General features: G+C 43.9%; 1 protein-coding gene across 5 annotated transcripts in view; it reads right to left on the bottom strand.

The window, feature by feature from the left end:
* The window catches only part of rarab (retinoic acid receptor, alpha b), an 86,617-nt gene that overhangs the window by 60,661 nt on the left and 6,574 nt on the right, over positions 1–19,382 (bottom strand). For 2 of the 5 annotated variants that reach the window (XM_028985814.1, XM_028985815.1), the window contains exon 2: positions 836–881. The exons of the other annotated variants lie outside the window; for them this stretch is intronic. The gene's annotated coding sequence lies outside the window, so the exon portion shown is untranslated. The remainder of the gene's footprint in view (positions 1–835; positions 882–19,382) is intronic. 5 annotated transcript variants of the gene reach the window in all.

The raw sequence follows: 19,382 nt of genomic DNA, 5'->3' as shown, positions 1-19,382 counted from the left end.
ATTGACACTTAAGCTCACAGGAACCCAAATACAAAGGCCCGTAGTGCTCACATACCTATAGACTTACACACACATAGGTACTTGTGCAAACTCCAACACAAAGCTTTGACCTCTACTGTAGGCTGACCACGTTCAATAATGCAACACCGGAGAACATAAGCAGAACACCAGCCCTGATCTCCGCTGAAAGTACAGCCTGTGTAGTAGCGCGCGCACACGTCCCGTATTTTCTATAGAAAATATTACTGCTATGACAACGCACTGTCCCTCTCACTGTGTTCTCACTGACCTGAATGGAAAAAGCCAGTGGACCTGCAGGCTGGTGCACTCATACACATACACACACACACACTCTCAACACAAATGTCATAAAGGACTCTTAGAGCGCTAGACAGCAGAAAATCACTGCAGTAACACACACGCACAGTGGCCTCATCTGGGCTCAATATCGGAGAGCTTAGGTTAAAACAATTCATGTGTGGATGTGTATACAGAACAAGTTCCCCACCGTGTGAGCGAGAGAAAAAACAGACAACAAGAAAAGTCAAACCAGAGCCGGAGCGGGAAAATGCTGAGTGTGGCCTAAAAAAATTGACACTGACGGAAAAAAAACAATAAAAAAAAAAACAAGACACAAGAAAAACCTGCGTCATATCCTAGTTCATTAAGTTCACAATAAAAAATGCATGATATGGAGGATTTCTTTTATTTCTACAGTACATGAAACATGCATTTTTCATGATTTCATACATATTATCTAGCCTTCTGTAAGCAGGTAGCATATTGTAAGTAAAATATAAATAAAAGAACACACACACACACACACAGGACGTACCTGCTGCACTCACTGCTGGAATTCAGCACACTTCAGTCACCTCCACCTGTCACAGAGGGAAAGAGCGGGGAAGGGAAGTATTACGAATAAGTGAGCTTTAAGGGCACATTACTCACCCAAACTCAATTCAGAAAGTGTGTGTGTGTGTGTGTGTGTGTGTGTGTACGTGTGGGAGGGCCCTAATAAACAAAGGTTGTGCAGCTGCTGACACAGGGCAGAGAGATTTGTCAGGGTCGGCTCTTGTCTGGCTGTGGGTGCTCCGCCACAGAACGGTGGAGAGGTCCCACAGACGACATTTCCCTAGAAGTCAGTACAACAGGCCTCTTCCACATCCACATTATTCCGCCATTCAGACAAGGGGCCAACTAACCAAGTGGGGCATGTAGCTTACAATATTAATGCCCACAGACGGAGAGAGACAGAGCGAGCGAGAAAAGAGGGCGAGCTGAAAACAGCGCGAGCGTCAGGGTACAGAGCTTTTTTAGGACCATTAACACAAGGATAAAGAGACACACAGTAACGCTTCTCCAGACATCCACCCACAAACACACTAGTCCCCAAACGCCAGAGGTTTCGTACACCACTACACACGCGAGGCTTTTTTCTTCTTCTGACCGTTGTCCACGTTGAGAGCAATGGCTTTCGTTCTGTGCATGGTAAATACAAAACTACAAAAAACAGGAATAAAAGTTCTCACACAAACACACACTATTTACACTTATGGCATTTATCAGACGCCTTACAATCAGGAGTTACAGGGACAGCTCAGGGTTTTGGTGGTCTTTCATCCACTGCTCTTTTTCCTGTGGCAACTGACTTTTACTTTATATGTTGATATGTGCTTATGCTGTTGAGGTGTTTTTTTTATGGTTCCCACAATGTACACCCCATTGGGGTACAATCTGGGGGTTGTCTTTTTTTTTTTTTTTTATCCCCCTCCTCCATCCTAATGTGTATCCTTGTTTCTGACCTTTTCCCCTATCCTCCTGACCTGTCCACCCAATGTACTGTTCTGTGTTTATGCATGGTCAGGTTGATGGCCAAGTTTCAGTAGGACTTGTTATTTTGACATGGTTTGTTGCAACAGCAATACATGGTTTCATCAATAAATCAATCAATATACATGAATTTTCTAAATTAGTGGATCATTTCATGTTGATTGGTTTGATGATTAATATTCTTAGATGCCGACCAGAGCTGAGTACTAGAATGAATCTAACAATACGATACATTTAATATGATTAAATATATTATGATACATTGCCACACTTTACATAAATGTGTTTTACTTATAAATACACTGCCATTACAACACCTCACGCAGTGATTAATAGTGTAATACCCCAATTCTGATACATAGTGTGTGTATTGAGTGAATAACATTGTTATGGTCCCTCCTATAAAAGTGAGGTTTCAGGGTGCTTCATACCTGCAAAGCGAAGTCAAAGGATGCATTTATTTCACTATTTTCTATTCATGATCTGTCTGTATATGCACTGTTTGTGCCTCCTGCTCCTTGTCTCAGGCATTAGTATCAGTACTCCCTGAAGGCCGGGGTTCCTCTCTGTGACAGGTGCTGGGCAGTTGGGCAGAGTGCTGCTGCTTAAAGATGGAAGATGGGAGAGAAACCCAAGCCCATTTTTCATCCCTGCCTCCCTGCCTTCACCCAACTGCTAATGTCCATTGTGTCTGAGAGCTGAGAGGAGCAGCATGTGTGGATCAAGCTGAAGGCAATCACTGTGTAGATCTTACGTGAGAGAAGCAGCTCAGTGCAAGAAAACTGTATCGCTGACTCTGTATGTGTGTGTGTGTGTGTGTGTGTGTGTTCATCTCTGCCCTGGACTCCACTCTTACCAGGGTAAACTCTATGAAAGATTCAGGCTTGAGTTCACTCACTCAGACACGGTTCGTCTCTTCGTTCAATCACCCCATCCTACTGTAGCCATACTTGGAGAGCAAAAAAGAGATTGTGCGTGTGTAAAACCATGCCTGTGTTTCACCGATTAATTCCGCCTCTATGCACCTCACGTTATACGCTCATACAAGCACTTACAGCGTGATCCTAGCATGACTCACACAAACGCAAAAAAACACAGGGCATCTATTCACCTGTAGAGCATGCAGTGGTGCTGATCCAATCAGAACTACATCCATCCTAATAAATCAATCAATAAATCTAATCCATCTAATAATATAAATGAATGAATACATTGTGTGTTTTACACACATATCTGCATTACACATTCACACAATGATTCTTTACACATACTGCACCAAAACCCAAACACAGATCCTCACACACGCACACGCTGTCCCGAGCCCCAACATCACATTTCAGGGAAAATTACCAAGCGTCACTTCATCAGGGGTGACATGGCCAGCACCACCCCTCCCACAATGTTGCTGGAATCTGGGGTCAGCAGCAGGCAACCAGCCTTGATCTGACTGCACTGCTCTGGGCTAAACACAACCCTCCACAAGCAGCAAGAGAGCGGAGCCGCATTACTGCGAACCGTGAACTGCGAATGCCGTGCGCACTCTATACAGCAACGTCCTGATAAACATCAGTAAAATAGGACAATGGCAAAAGATGCAGCAGCAGTTGGTATTTTAATGGGTCAGTTTTGTAAACAACAAAATGTATGAAATACATTACAATATACACACACATACGCTATATGTTTACATTTACGGCATTTGGCAGACGCTCTTATCCAGAGCGGCTTACAACGTGCTTTCAAGTTACCATCGATGAAGTGATCAATTCTAGTTCATTAGGACCCTCGACTATGAATTCAATCTTTTTATTCACTCTGCTGTAGATTCTGTACATAAGTTAGACAATAAGAAGGTTACAAGAAGGTTACCGAAATATTCTCAAAAGAGGAAGGTCTTGAGCTGCCGTAGTGAGTGACGTCCACCTCTTGCATATGACTGCATCAAACCAGCATCAATATGCCCCAAAATGGTCATGGCAACAGAGAAACCAAAAAAAAAAAACTTTTCACTTCGTGAAAAATACTTCCATTGACAATACAGGGCTTGATCTTTAGTTTTAAAAAACTGAATTCTTGCTATCATAGTGGCTAGTCGGAAGTGCAGCTCCCACAGATATCAGCGCATGATCATCTATATTTCAGAATGGCTCGTCATGAGGCCGAAGCTTTGATCAACACCCCGGCAGAGTGAGCGAAGCGACTACTTTATCATTCCATTTCCTTCCACCAGGCAGATTCTGCAGAAGGACGTCTGTTTGCATAAGTGTTTTAGAGCAGGCAGAAGAAGAAAGCCTCAGCCCCAGAACGTTCATGAAGACTTCTGCAATAAGTCCACATGCAGGGCTGTTGAAGCTTTTACTAAACTAGAGTTGTGTAACAGGCCATTTTGGAACGCCTCTCCTTTATCACCCTTGACTTTTTTTCACTAGTACTGCTCCTTAAAACACCTTAAATTCGTACAATGTGATTACCATAACATCTATCCCTAACAGATAAGCAGAAGTTTCCCTTCATGGGACCAATAACCTTTCACTGGTTTCATCTTATGCCTGGGAAGAGCAGCAGCTGATTTGCTGAATTCTAAAGTACCAGCACAGGGATTTTGAGCTGGTCAAAGTGACCCCAATATCTCAGCAGGAAAACGTAATTTTACAGAAACCTGCAGAAAATAAGAAATTAGTCCTCCTCAAGGGTCTCAGATGTCATGGAGGTCCACACCGTAATGGCTGTTTACAACATTACATGGACAAACATTCGATTTTGCTTGTTGCCTAGCAATAGCACTCCACGGTAAGCTCCGGTTGGGTCAAAGTTGGTTGGCATTCATTCATTGGCCAGCAGATAGGAAGACAACACAGTCCCTGCTGTGCCAAGGGCAAACTTGTCATCTGGTTGGAGACACTGTTTGCAGCAGACCTGTGATCACAAAATCAGCTTCTTCGATGTGACAGCGGACCGCCAAGGACAGTAGGTCACCTGGGTCCCATGACTAACCTCCCCCTCCCCTCCCACCTCCACGATCAGCATTTCTATCGCTCTCTTCCCATTCTTCTGCAGTAAGTTCATGCAACACATATAAACAAATCTGGACGCAATGTCAAGACGAGACTCACAATGGCAACAAGCCTTGATTTTATGATTTTATGATGTGCAAAAATTGCATAGAACATCACACATTAAAGGGGAGTGAATGGGATCTGTGATCTGGTACATTTCATGTTATTCTATAATAATATAAAGTAAACTACAGATTCCAACATTTGCATTTACTTGTATTTTGGGAGGGTACATGTGGTTATGGAATAATAATATAAAAAAAAGACATGGTGAGGATTTCTATACTCTCAACTCTAATGATTTCTGAAGGATGATCTCTACACACCCTGTGCAAGCATAACAGGAGTCACAGGATCACTTCCAAATTGACGCTGTTATTAGGTTCACGTTGTCCAGTATTGCACATCACTTTGGTTTGAGGCTTCGTCTCTGTATTCATCCGAGATTATTTGATGTGTCACATCCGTGTCCTTCGTCTCCTTCATTCGTTATTAACAATTTTCATCACACTAGGATGCAGTATAGGGGTGTCGATCACAAAAGGCTTTTATTAAACAATAGGTTGTGTAACCCGCGACTTAAAAACAAGGGTGAACTGAGCCCGGGGGAATCACAAACCCCTGCACACACACACACACACACACACACACACAAAACATATTAAAAGCTCCCTACACTGCATCCTGAGGCACTAAGTACCAGTCACCGGAATATCTTTAAATATTTAATTAATGTTTGTGTTAAATTAATTGTCTTCATGAGTGTTAATGCATTACCGTTCACAGCCCAAAAATAAACACATCATAATGGTTTAAACAGGTCATTTAAATCACATACATGAAAATACGTGGTTTTTATTTCATGGAATCCACCAAAACCTTTGGCTGTTGTTCTTTTTGTGCGAGGTTCATGTAGTTTTATACAGTGTTCGTTTGAACCTGGATCTGTAAAAGCTGTAGCGTTTACCAGAAGTAGAGATTTTCGTGTCTGTGGCAATGCTCAACGGTGGCAAGAGCCTTCAGGCCTTTCAGCTTCCTAATTACGGAGCCGCTCTGTCATCGCTCGCATTTAATACAGTAGAGCCTGTCTTCCCGAAGTACCGTGCGAGAGATTTCCAGAACACCACAATCTGATGAGAAGCTGTCATCTTGGATTTCTTAACGACATCATTTGCTGGGAAATCCTGCGGACGGTGAAGGGGCGCTCTGTTCTGCGACCCAATTTCGAATGGCACCTGGTTTTATATAAGTGGTTATGCTCCCTCAAAGTCGGCCGCTCAGTGTTTCGAGGAAGACCGGCATCCTTGATTGACCTGAGTGGTCTTTAGTGTGTAGGAGGGGGGCAGGCGCTCGTGATCCAGAGGCTCCTAGAAAATGGCAGCAACATTTGAAGCTCTAAATGTCAGAGGTTGGGAGGTAAACGGGGGGGGGGTTGGGATGGAGCACAGATAGACAGGCTTGGCGGGAGACAAAAAGAAGGCGATGGATAAATATACGGTGTGACAAGTGAGGGAAAAAGGAATATTGTCTGAGGCATTTATGGGAGGGATGAAGAAAGAAAGAGAGACGAAGAGAGAGCAGAGAAACAACAGTGTCCACATCAGCCAAATGGTTTCAGTTCATGTTCTTGGATGAATGCCAGCTTGTGTGTGTGTGTGTGTGTATGTGTATGTTTTTGTGTTCAGTAGGAGGAGGGCAGTCAGACAGCCTGATGACCCAACACAAGATAAATGGCTTCTCCAGCAGGGTCGGTGTCACTCTCCTGTCACTCACTAATGGGCGCTGACCTGCAGGGCCAGAGGTCAGGCTCATCTCCGCAGCAACCTCAGACTATCTAAACAAGACCATCCCTCTCAGTGGCACAAGATGGAGGAGCAGCACCCAGACCCTTGCAATCTTATCTCTCTGCCGGCAGAGAGGGGGAGACATGGACAGAGATGGAGGAGGTGTGGATATTTGGTGCTGAAGACGGAATGGGAATGTTGGTCTGCATGTATGTGTGTCTGTGTGTGTGTCCAAGAAGGATATTACACAGTAGTCAGATATTTACATTTCTCAACAAAACTGCAGTTTATTGTAGTTGCACAATGTCCCGTGGCATAAATAAAATCCACTGATGTGAACTGAGTATGTTTACATGGTTTAAAACGTATTTCCGACTGATACTCGAGTTATGACAGTTAAGCTACTCCTGCATGCACACTTTCAACTGGACCCAAAATGTACAGACCTGAACAGTTGTCCAATTTACCATTTGACATGGCAACAATTTAAGACAACGAAATTGTCTATTGTTTTGGTCTCTGATGGGTCAACAGGAACAATCCCAAATACTGGAAATGCTCAGCACCTATCGTAGAGGCGTCAGACAAACATTAGTTAAGAAACTGATTTCCCTCCTGTGCATGTATACTGGGATAAGGGCGGTAGTCAGATTTGAGTTGATGATGAGTTATACCCATATCTTTAGTGTCATGGAAATACACTGTGCAAAATTTGGACTGTCTGCATATCCATGAAGGCTCAGGATAACTTATGAAAAAGTAATTTCATTTTCATTACATTTAAGGCATTTATCAGACGCCCTTATCCAGAGCGACTTACGATCAGTATTTACAGGGACAGTCCCCCCTTAACTCAGGGTTACGTGTCTTGCTCAGGGACACAATGGTAGTAAGCAGGATTTGAACCCAGGTATTCTGGTTCATAGGCGAGTGTGTTACCCACTAGGCTACTACCACCCTAGCGGTTAAGGAAGCGGTTGCCGGTTCGAATCCTGATCCGCCAAGGTCCCACTGAGGTGCCACTGAGCAAAGCACCGTCTCCACACACTGCTCCCCGGGCGCCTGTCATGGCTGCCCACTGCTCACTCAGGGTGATGGGTTAAATGTGGAGGACAAATTTCACTGTGTGCACCGTGTGCTGTGCTGCTGTGTATCACATGTGACAATCCCTTCACTATATATATATATATATATATACACACACACACACACACACACACACACACACACACTCACACACACTATATCATTTCTTACTCACAAGATGGTGGGTAAGTCAACCTGTTTTGCACCTTCTCATCGGTTGACTTGGTCAGCACTATGGAGGTGTGAGTGAAACAGAGACAGCCTGAGAGGTTTTGAGGGTCTGTGCGCTCACAGTCAGCGAGTGAGAGGAGAACGCAACATAAAGCAATGTGTTTTAGTCATTCATCCTGAGCTGTGAAGCAGCGATGGCTGATAGACGTCCCCATGAGAAGTCCAGACGCACAGACGGGGGAGAATTGGAGCCAGAAAACAGCACTGCTTTTACAGACAAATATTTAAAGTGAGACAGACAGACGTACACAATGCCAGACAGAACGATGGGAATCTGGCCCCTGGTCTGTATTTGGGACGCGGGCCACCTGGGGAAAAAAAAAACAGGCGACTAAATGTGACACCGCTGCGAATTTAAGGGGGTTGATGCCAAAGGAGCGCAGAGAGCGATGAATCATGGGATTCATTCCCCTGTCCCCCAGCGCTCAGAACACTGTGTCCTTGGGCGCGCAGGATTGATGGGAATCGAGTGATAAAAGCATGTAGAGGAAGAAATAAATATCTTCTCTTCTTTCACTCTCCCTTGTGCTCTCATTCTACTCCTGGAGTCCCCGCGAGGAAGAGCAGCCCCTGCTAATTTATTACCTCACTGAGAACTTTTAAAAAACTCTGATTTACGATCAGCTGCAATTACCTGAATCTCAACCATGACCACATTAAGGATGACATCAAAATTGGCCCCGGATCAGTGGGCAAAGGTCCGAAACATGAAGAGTTACGTGTGTCACCAAGGGGTTCTGTTTGCATTCAAGCGTGCATGTGTATGTACAGAAATGGGATGTGAACCGTATACTTCATTTTCATTTACAGCATTTATCAGATGCCGTTGTCCAGAGCGACTTACAATCAGTGGTTAAAGGGACAGTCACAGTTCTTACACATTTTTACTAAAGAATTTCAATGATTTTTCAATTAACAAACTCTAAGGCAGATTTTCATGACCAAATGTTCTTTAAAAATTTCTGTGCAAAAAAAATCACAAAAAGTCAAATTTACAAGTAAAATTGTGTCGCCTTCCAGGTTTGCGCAGCCAGGAGCCCGAGTAAAATGGACCCAGTCATGTTCCGGCATTGATTATCAGAAGTAATTTACATGACTTTTATAAGGAGACACGCTGCTGTGGAGGTACAGGAATATGGAAGCAACGCACGCGGCACCATGTGACATGTTTCACTACATCAAGCCAGCAAAGGTGCTACAGACCTGCTCTAGTTTTAAACGTTGTAGTTGTAAACATAGAAAATCATTTCTCGTGCAGTCTTACGGGAACTATGTTCTTCATTATACATTCTTGTCACAATCAGGTTTCATTGACTTTTCCATAACTTTGTATTTTTTATTTCATATTTTATGACTGTAGGAACCCTGGACTGTCCCCTTGCAGACACTCAGGATTAAGAGGGGTTTGAATCTGTGACTTTGTGGCCTTCTGATTCATAGATGGGTTAACCACTACAACAACCCTATTATTACTTCATTACTCATTTGTGTGTCAACTCCAGTGTAAATTAATCTGGTTTGAGTTATCTACTATTGGGTTTTAGTGTACAAAAACAACAATAAAAAGTTATACTTTTTTAATACCCATTATCATTTTGAAGTTCAGTACAAATCAAAGTATAAATCTCTAGTGTTAACGAAGTACTAAATGCTATTTTGACATTTCACAAAAACCTACGTAAATCTTTGTCAAGCTTTATTTCACATAAAAGCTTTATATGAACAGTCCTAATTTTAACAGGTCATTATTAGCATTTATAAACATTTCAGAATATATATTTGGGTTGCAAATTTAAATATATAATTTCTTATTATTCACAAGCTTTGCTATTTTCATGTGTGGGTGACAAAATGGCAAACACAACAGAGAACAGCAAACAGGAAACACTACAGCCCGGTGGACATGACATTACACCTCAAAAACCCTTTCACTACGTTCAAAACACCGTCCCCACACACTGCTCCCCGGGCGCCTGTCATGGCTGCCCACCAAGGGTGATGGTTAAAAGCAGAGGACACATTTCATTGTTTACACCGTGTGCTGTGCTGGAGTGTTTCACAATGACAATCACTTCACCTGTATCGGGAGACTAAAGATCTCAGAGTTGGACAGATGTAAAGTTCTGACTTAAGATTCAATTTGTCCTAAATGACAGCCTAAACTCCTCATACTATTAACATACTATATAGTTTCATACACCTATAGCCTTCAGTCCAAAAGATCAATTGTCTGTATATTTGGGACCATTCGCAATACAATAATGACACTGACGTGGTGCTATTATTATTTTTACAAGCAATCAACAAGTTCCACGTCCAAACAGCAGCCATTCTGTGGTCAGAATCTGGCCCATGACGAATACGCCCCCCAACTAACTGTACATGACGCAGCTGTGGGTCTTCCGAGGCATTTCTAATAAAGTGACCAGCGAAAGTAACATGATGTGTGAGTTTGAGGAGGTGCTTGGGTCGGGCCAGAGACTCTTTAATGGTGGAGTATCGATTGCCTGCCTCGTCTGCACTCCACGCAGATCGATCGCCGAGCCAGAAATAGCCTCTGTTCGCTGCTCCAAAGACAGCCAGGTGTGGCGTGTATATAAAAGTCTGTGTGTGTTGTATCTGTTGCCGTGTTGATTCGCTCTCCGCCCGCTAGAAAAGATGCACGTTGCCATTCTGCCTTTGGAGAACACTATGGACGCATGGCTTCAGTTTTGTTTCGAGCAGAGGAAGCCCTTGCACACTCTCCTGCACGTCTCAGCCATGACTAATCTAGTCATGTTAGCCCAGATGGGATTTTTTTTTTTTTTTTTTTTTTAAACGCCCGAAAGTGGGACAGCGAGATGTGCAATGAAAAATTTAAAGCTCCCTTTGGGCATTTGTGTGCGCAACTTCAGAGGTCTTCATTTGAAATCCTCCCCACCAATCCTCTCCAGCTCTCTGCCCACCGCCGTCCTCCCCTCCTCCGCCCGTCTCCCCTGATTCTCCAGCCCAGCACCGCACCTCCTCAAAGGGAGCACAGCTGGGAATTGCCTCAGCCAATCCGGCATCTTTGCTGTCACGCTGAAGGGCACAGTCTTCCTTTTTTTTTTTTTTTTTGGCAAGGTCCGCTATGGAGGAGGGAGAGCGTGTCCCACTGATGCGGAGATCTTTGCGCAGTAAGCAGAAAGGAGGAGGAGAGGGGGTGGTGGCGAGGTCTCGGCTCCGACCTTCGTCGCCGTGATGAAACCCTCATGCAAGCATCCCTGCTGATGTAATCCTCAACAACGGCCTTAAACAGGCTACTGAGTGCCATCAATTTTCCAATTTGCCTTGGTCTGGACATTTGAATTTCTTTTAGTTACAACAAAAGACACAAATGTCATGCCTGCATTAAACACAGCACTTCAACATAATATATAAGACATTAAATTAGAATTATAAATGAGGATTATAATTATTATTGTTGGATTATTATTGTTGCTTGGTTTACATCCTATGATTAATTAATTATTAGTGCTGCACGATTAATCTAATCACAATCGTAATCGCGATGTCAGTCTATGCGATTATATGAACGCAAAAAGCTGTGTTTAAATTATTAAAACAAGGATTGAATCGGCAACACTCATTCTCTCAAATTTTGCGATCTGACTGAAGTCTCACTTCACTCAAATGTGATGTGTTTGGTCACATGACTTTCGATTCGGTTCAATGGAGACCTCAGAATCGTGACTCGCATAGACATATGGGTACACGTACGTCAACGTCACCGCCATATTGCGATAGGCTCTGCTGTGGAGTGAAGCATATACATGTCTATGGAGAGAAGTGCATAAAAATGCCTCACTCTTGTGCTGCTTGGGGCTGTACAAACCGCTGTACGCTCCAAACCAAATCCCGGGGATTACATTTCATAGGTAAGGCTGGACAATTGTTTTGAATATATTTGGCCATTATAAAATCCCGTTTTATAAGTCTTAACCTTAGCTTAGCTAGGCTAAGCTAGCGAAGCTATGCATTCCTGTGTTCAAGTCAGCCTCCAAACAACGTTTTGCCGAAACGTAGGCATTAACTATTTAGACTGTTCTTAGCTGTTTAGTTAACTTTTCTCAAACTTTGAAGGTTTCCTAAAGAAATTCACCTCAGTTTACAAATCTTAACCTTAGCTAAGCTAGCAAAGCTATGCATCCCTGTGTCAGCCTCCAAACAACATTTTTGGTTAAACGTAAGAACTATTATACATGATTTTGTAATGGCCAAATATAATCAAAACAGTTGTTTAGCCTAACCAGGGTTTGTCGGTCCACAGTAATGTAATGTGATTATTTAATTTAGTAGAATATTGTATTTTGAAAGCACTGGGCATTTCAAGTTGTTATAAGTAGTTTGTACGTTTCACTTTGAAATTAAACATTTCACTATTAGTAATTTGTATGCAACTTTTCATTGATATACAAGCAGGTGTCCTTTATCATATTGCAATCGCATATCGCAATATTGATCTCAATAATTGCAATATGTCTTTTTCCCCAAATTGTGTAGCCCTATTAATTATGCACTTGTGCATTATTACCTATGTATAAACAGCCTAGCAGGTTTGGTGTTCAAACCGGGATAACGCTGAAACACAAGGTCACGTCAAGGACTCTTATACCAACTTGAGATGATCCAAAGTAAGATGTGATCCTTTGCCTTTTCAGTCTTGCCCTCTGAGACGCTGTCACTGAGGAGCATGGTTTTGAATAAATCCATATTTCCAAACACACACACACAAACACTTGGCTCTGCTGAGCTGAAGGGGCTGACCTTTGTCATCTGCCACAAATCCCAGGCACACTTTTTACATAACACCCAAATACCACACTCTAAAAATACCCTGTTGACATATGAGACATTTCGGGACTTGACAAGAGTATTAAGCAAACATTACTGTGTTTGTGTGTGTGTGTGTGTGTGTGTGTGTTATAATATCTAGTATTCTAAATCAACCAATGTAAATCCAAGATAGGGTGCTATGAAATTAATTTCCTTTTTGAGATAAGGACAAAAAAAGTAGGGGTGAGGAGGGAGCTCTGACAGTTTTGTGCATGTTTTGGCACACACACACACACACACACACACACACACACATATATATATATATATATATATTAGTTGAGCGAATAACCGTGCGCTTCTGAGTTCAGTCGTGGTGGAGGCTCTGTGATTGAGAAATGGCTGGCCTGGAAGTGTAGCATGCACGCCGAGCGCTGGGAGTGTGTAGAGGAGCTTGTGCCAAGCTCCAGTTAGATACCACATACCTCTCACTTCTGCAAAAGAGCACACACACACACACACATGAAATTATTTTCCATATTTCCTCAGCGTGGGCTGCGCTGTATGACTCATAGGAACAGGCCCACCCTGACTCACAGAAAAGCCTGACATCTGAGAGACAGACACAGAGGGGAGTGGTATAGACCCCCCCAAAAAAAAATACTGAGTTGCACACGGCCTTAAAAGACATGACACAAACGCACACTTTTAAGAAAAGTTTTAGTGGTTGAAAGCTTCTGCACCAGGCCATGCAATAATATTTCATGAGCCTTCCATTGTTCACACCGGCAAAATTATATTTACAGACATTTGTTTGTATTTAATGTGACTCATAATAGCGACCTAAGTAATATGGAAGTTGCGGTTCTCAACTTAAAGGTCCCCTATTATGAAAATACTTTTTTTTGCTTTTATATTGGTCGTAGTGGTCCCCTAAAACTATATCTGAAGTCTCTATCCAAAATTCAGCCGTGGTGCAAAATTACAGCTACTTTTAGCCAGTCACACAACGAGACTTCACCAGGACGTGCTATTTCGATGCGTGTAGCTTTAAATGCAAATGAGGAGGAGAGAGGCGGGACAAGGAGGAGAGCGGGCTGTAGAAGTTGAGTGGGCATTCGTGGAAATGACGTCATCAACACCATTCACCAACCACAATGTTTGCCGCAGACAAAATGAGCCGTGTGCTCATTTGTACGTCCAATCACCGAGCAACTGCAACGCTTCGCACGTTTTCAAGCCATGAAGGTCGGTGGAGTTACTTTTCTAGGGGAGGGGTGGGACATTCTCTGGCCGGACAAAGCATAAGAAACGGGAGCCAAGCTTTCCCCTTATGTCGACATAACAGGCGAAATTCCAGATTCGACCATCTGAGCTGGCGAAGCAGAATGACCATTTCGAGCCATGGCAGGACCATAGACAGGCCGGGGGAACTCGTATTAGTGTTAAATAATCTCACAATGTGAAACTTTCATGATAGGGGACCTTCTATGTCTGTATAAGTCTGCGAGTGGGTCATTCCATGCAAATACTGAGTCCAATATGTATCCAAAATGAGGAAATAGATACACATTACACAACTAATGCAGCTGCAGCAATGCAGACACAGAGATAAGAGAGTAAAATTTGGGTGAGGAAGTACCAGTACTTTGTGTTTGAGGCAGATGAACGAGCAGCGAATATGCAAAAGGGAATTTGCAACATTTAGAGCACACACACCACTGATTGTAAGTGCTCTGGATAAGGGCTTCTACTAAATGCCATAAATGTTAATTATGTGATTCTAATGGTGTCTAGTATTGCAATTCTGTTTATCATACAGAATTTATTTCAGTGTCAGAAAAGAAAAGGGACAAACTTACAAATACGTTTCTTGATTAAGGGCCAAATTCACAGATTTCGTAATGAAAGAAAATGTTGTCAGCACCTCCATGTTTTAGATTGTAGGGCCAGAAAGTTGACCCACCCACCCATTATACACTTAATGTCCTGTATGCCATTGTCCCTATCTTTGTGAGGACATTTAATACTCCCTAAGAAATAGCAAGTACAAACTCCGTGAGAACGAGACGCAGACAGCTCGCTGCCAAATAACAACACTTCCAGATGCACGCAGATGTGTGTCCCACAGCATTACAAATGGTGGCACTGAACATGTGTGTGCCCTGCCTCACACGCACAAATACATACAGTGATAATGACACCAGCGCAAACCCAATGAATGCCTACGCCTGACATAACTCCAATTATGGGGTTACCACAGGAATACATACACTTCCACCAAGCACACACTCTCATGACGCCCTCAAAAATGAGGTCAGGAGACTGATGTGGTCGCGCTGGCAGCCGTTCTGCGGTAATCAAACATGCACAGTCATCTCCGAGGCCAGCGTGGACTGCTGTGTTTATTTTTCTAGAATGGGACTCGCTGTCCTGTCCAGGTTCTCACAGACCACACACACTAGGTCAGTTTCCACCTCAGATCTCTCTGTCTATCTCCGTCGTGCACGCACACACACACACACACACACACACACACACACAAGCTTGCTCACACTGACTTCATAAGAACCAGCACCACAGCAAACCCAGCCAAGGAGGGTGGGCGCAGTCCTGCATTTTCCGTGCTTGGAAGAAAGAGGAGCCGCTGTTCGCTTTTGCTGTCTGGAACGGTCTGCGTGTGTGTGTGTGTGTGTGTGTGTGTGTGTGTGTGCGTGCGAGAGAGAGAGATACACACTGTGACTGTGAGGATAAGTGTGTCGGACAATCAGTGTCCCCTGATTTAAAACTATAATTAGATGTTAAAGAAGGAAATTGGTTTCTCTTGAGGGCTAATGACCCAGAGTGGCTGCTAGTGTATCAGCTGTCAGGCTGAATGAGACAGAGGAGCGAGGCCAGTGAATACAGTCTATTATATGCACATGTAGAGCACACACACACACACACATACACACACACACACAAAAGGGTGTGTTCCTGAGAGGAAATCATTCATGAGGGCCCGACGGGGGACAGTGACAGTGGCGCTGGGGAGACACAGGAAGCCGACTGGGGAAACAGTTCAGCAGGAATGCTGCTAGCGCTAATGACTTTCACAGAGTTACTGGGGATACTGCACACACACGCACACACACACACACCTCAAACAACAATCTCAAGCAGTTAAAAGCACACAAAAATAAGTATACATCACACGCGGAGGGCAACCTCCACTCCACAGTGAAGCCAGACACACCACCCAGCAAACACGACAGAGCTCCAGAGACAAAAGACCACCGGGACGTTTCTTCTGCGTGTGTGTGTGTGTGTGTGTGTGTGTGTGTGTGTGTGTGCGTGTAAAAATTAGACAGCCCCAACCAAGTATCAATTGTGATACATTTTCAGTATGGTGTGTGGTGAACTGTTTTTCTTTTTTAAAGGTAAGTTTTTAATAATGTGAGACAGCCCATGAACAATCAGCCATATAACAAGCCATATTCAACATATTTCCCTTTACAACTTGAATTTCAATAGCAAAAACAAACGAAATTGTACACAGTTGGCTGTGTGGAACTACATTACTGGGTAAAGTGTAGCCGGTTTGACTTGAGAACGCCGATACACTCACAGGAGGTGGCATTAAAGTAGACACACGCGTACACAACCACACATGGACCTGGCACAATACGTTACGTCTTACAGCAAGTGCTGTGAAACAGATTACAAATAATGCTACTAAGTTGGTTCTTTCTTTGACACACACACAATTTTTATTGTTTTTTTTTTTTTTTTTTACACGATCCCGGGGGGGTACTCATAGTCACAGACAGGGAAGTCCCTAATCACACAGGGCACACTGCTGACGCTTTACAACGCCTGCCAACACCACCGCCAGCTCCACCACGCCACTTCCCACGACACTGCCAGCGGCATGGCAACACTTCCTGTCCCTGCCCAGTTCTCTCCGCAGGATATCCTGCGTCTCCTGCTGCAACCGGGCCTCATGTGACGCCTCAGAGACCCCATAAAATCCTACACCCTCAAAACAACCTGATCGGGCATGTACTATCTGAAGAGATGCCAAATCTGGCGCGTTTACATGAACGTTCTTATTCATTCGCTAATAGGCGACAATAACTTCTTACGGAATAGTTAAAAAACCCAAACTGCAGTCATCTGAACTGTACTGGCCAGACAAAAAAAAAACATTTCAGCATTGCATCCAAAGTAGAGTGTCGCATTGATGCTACTCACCCTGGAACCTGAGGGCGCCGATTTAAGTCAGATCGCGGCACTCGGACACAGTACAGTACGGAATGTGAGTACTACCAGTACTACTTTGGCAATTTGCTCTGTCCGTTTGTTTGAATTCAACTATTTTTTTCCAGGAGGAGCATTGGGGGAGCAGGGTCTTGACCAATCAATCAAAGCAATCCCGTTCTTTGATTCTGTTAATCACCTGAGACGTGCTCAGCTGTGATCCTTAATCCAACCATTTGCATATAGAGAGGATGGACGTCTGTAGTGTAGCGTGTAACGCAACCTTGAAAACTTGGTTTTCAAAGGTGAGCACCCACGGGAGTCAGAGGGACACAAGAGTGTCTATTGCAAATGATGCTAATCAAAAGCACCCTCTGCTTTGTCCTTCTTACTGTCACTATGGACTCACTTTCATGGCAATTATATGTCACCTATTCTGCTGCTAGTCAAGAGGCAGATTATCCCTACAGATTTTGCAAGAAAGCATGCCCAATCAGCTTCACTTGCCACTATCTTCATCCTCTTCCATCGCCCCCTAATCTCTCTCCTTGACGATTGTCAGACCCCGCTGACAACGCTCTTGAAATGTGGCATTAGCGGTATTGAATCCCACTTCGCGGAGATATCCTATCATTTTCCAAAGAGAGGAGAGTTCTCTGTATGACAATGCATTGAAAAAAAGCTTCTTTTTCTCCTCACTCCTCTCCTTCATGATCTGTCCTCGCTATCTGGAGGTTCCTGACCAGTCATACATTTGTAAGCTGATTTGTACACGTACTACAAGCTAGCAACATCCAGATGTCATCGGTTAGACTATAAACTCTGCTCCAGTAAAGTGGATAGTCTCCTGGTTTAAGAGGACTTCTTGGAGCTACGGGCCCCGTGCTGGTTCAGCTCTCTCTCATAAACAGGGAACAGGGTGGACTGGTGCGACTTCAGCATACACAGTCTGGCAAGACTATTTAAAAAAAAAAAAAAAAAAAAACAAAGTCACCCCAACAAATTACATTGTGCGCAGGAGAGCATCAAACCAATTTGTCTGGGAGGAACCTGGTGAAGGTGCTGTGGATAGTAACAGTTTACTGAAAGCCTGTTTCTGCTCTAAAGCAACATTTTTCAGTAAGAAGACATTAAAAAGAGATTAACATCAAAATATATGAAGAGAAAAAAACCCTGTCATCCCTAACTGGAAAAAATGACAAAAAAGGAAAAGGACTGAGTCAACTAGCACAAAAACAATGTGTTCATTCTTGCCGGAAAACAAAAGGCTGATCCAAGATGGAGACTCATCCTGGAAGTGAATGAAGCCCTGCAAAAAAGGGCATTTAACATGCACTCCGGAGTGGAAGCAGGGAGTGGGGTGAAAAGCATCTGCAGCCTTAAGCCTAGATCGCATCAAAGCATTGAAACACCTGCCAATCACAACAAGCGAAGCCCGAGTAGGAATAGGAAGCGCAGTTAAGGCGGCCTACGCCGCACGCTTCAGTGTTTCAAAAGGCTTTGAGGAAGATGGAGCACGGTAGCTTACATTAGATCCCCGCTGATTCCACAGAGCAACTGACTCCGGAGGTGTGAGAGCATTAGATTATCCAGAGATAATAAATAAAGTTTGAGAAGTTGCTCTTCACTATCCTATCATACCTCTTCGTGCTTTGCACTTAAACCGCTCAAACGGCGGCTTGCGCGCGAGGAGCTGCCTGTAACTGCAGGCACAAAAACGCAATGAGCAAAGTTAGCAATAAATACTGCTAAATCTGATAGTCCAGAAAAGTTATTTTGTTCCTTGTTTGGAAGAAGAAAAAAAAAAAAAACATTTTTGAAAATGAAAATGATCTTCTGTTAGGAATCAATCATCCAGTCCCTCCCTCTGCCAGGAAACAGACAAATCCAGAAGCCGTGGATTTCTGCTTCCCTACATCTGTCTCCCATTTCAATATTTCTCCCCCGTCTACAGGTCTCTTTTCATTGTCCCTGGTCGCCATGGTTTCCTTCTGCAACGCTCGGGCCAAGGGTCCTACGCATCAAGTACATGATTGATAACGAGCTCTCTGCAAATGGACACCGCTGTGCTGGAATTTCGGGGTCGCCAGGGGTTAAAGGCACTTTTTTTTTTTTTTTGCAGTGCGCTCCTTGTGCAGGGGATGTGGGGCGGGGGGCTCTGTTTGGGCTAGTGTCCGGCGCGCAGCACAGGCCGTAAATTAGAAGCAGGGGGGGGGGGGGGGGGGGGGGGGGGGGCGACGCTTTTCTGCTGGGAGATTTACGCGCGCCATCCGTGCCTTTTTTTTTTTTACGGCCGCGTTGAGCAAGGAGAGCGCCGGGCCTTTGAACTGTTGCGTCATGGCGTGTCAAAGCTCAGGGG

Source organism: Denticeps clupeoides, chromosome 7, assembly GCF_900700375.1.
Source record: "Denticeps clupeoides chromosome 7, fDenClu1.1, whole genome shotgun sequence".
Lineage (NCBI taxonomy): Eukaryota > Metazoa > Chordata > Actinopteri > Clupeiformes > Denticipitidae > Denticeps > Denticeps clupeoides.
The sequence above is the reverse complement of the archived record's forward strand: the minus strand, read 5'-3'. Positions and strand labels throughout refer to the sequence as shown.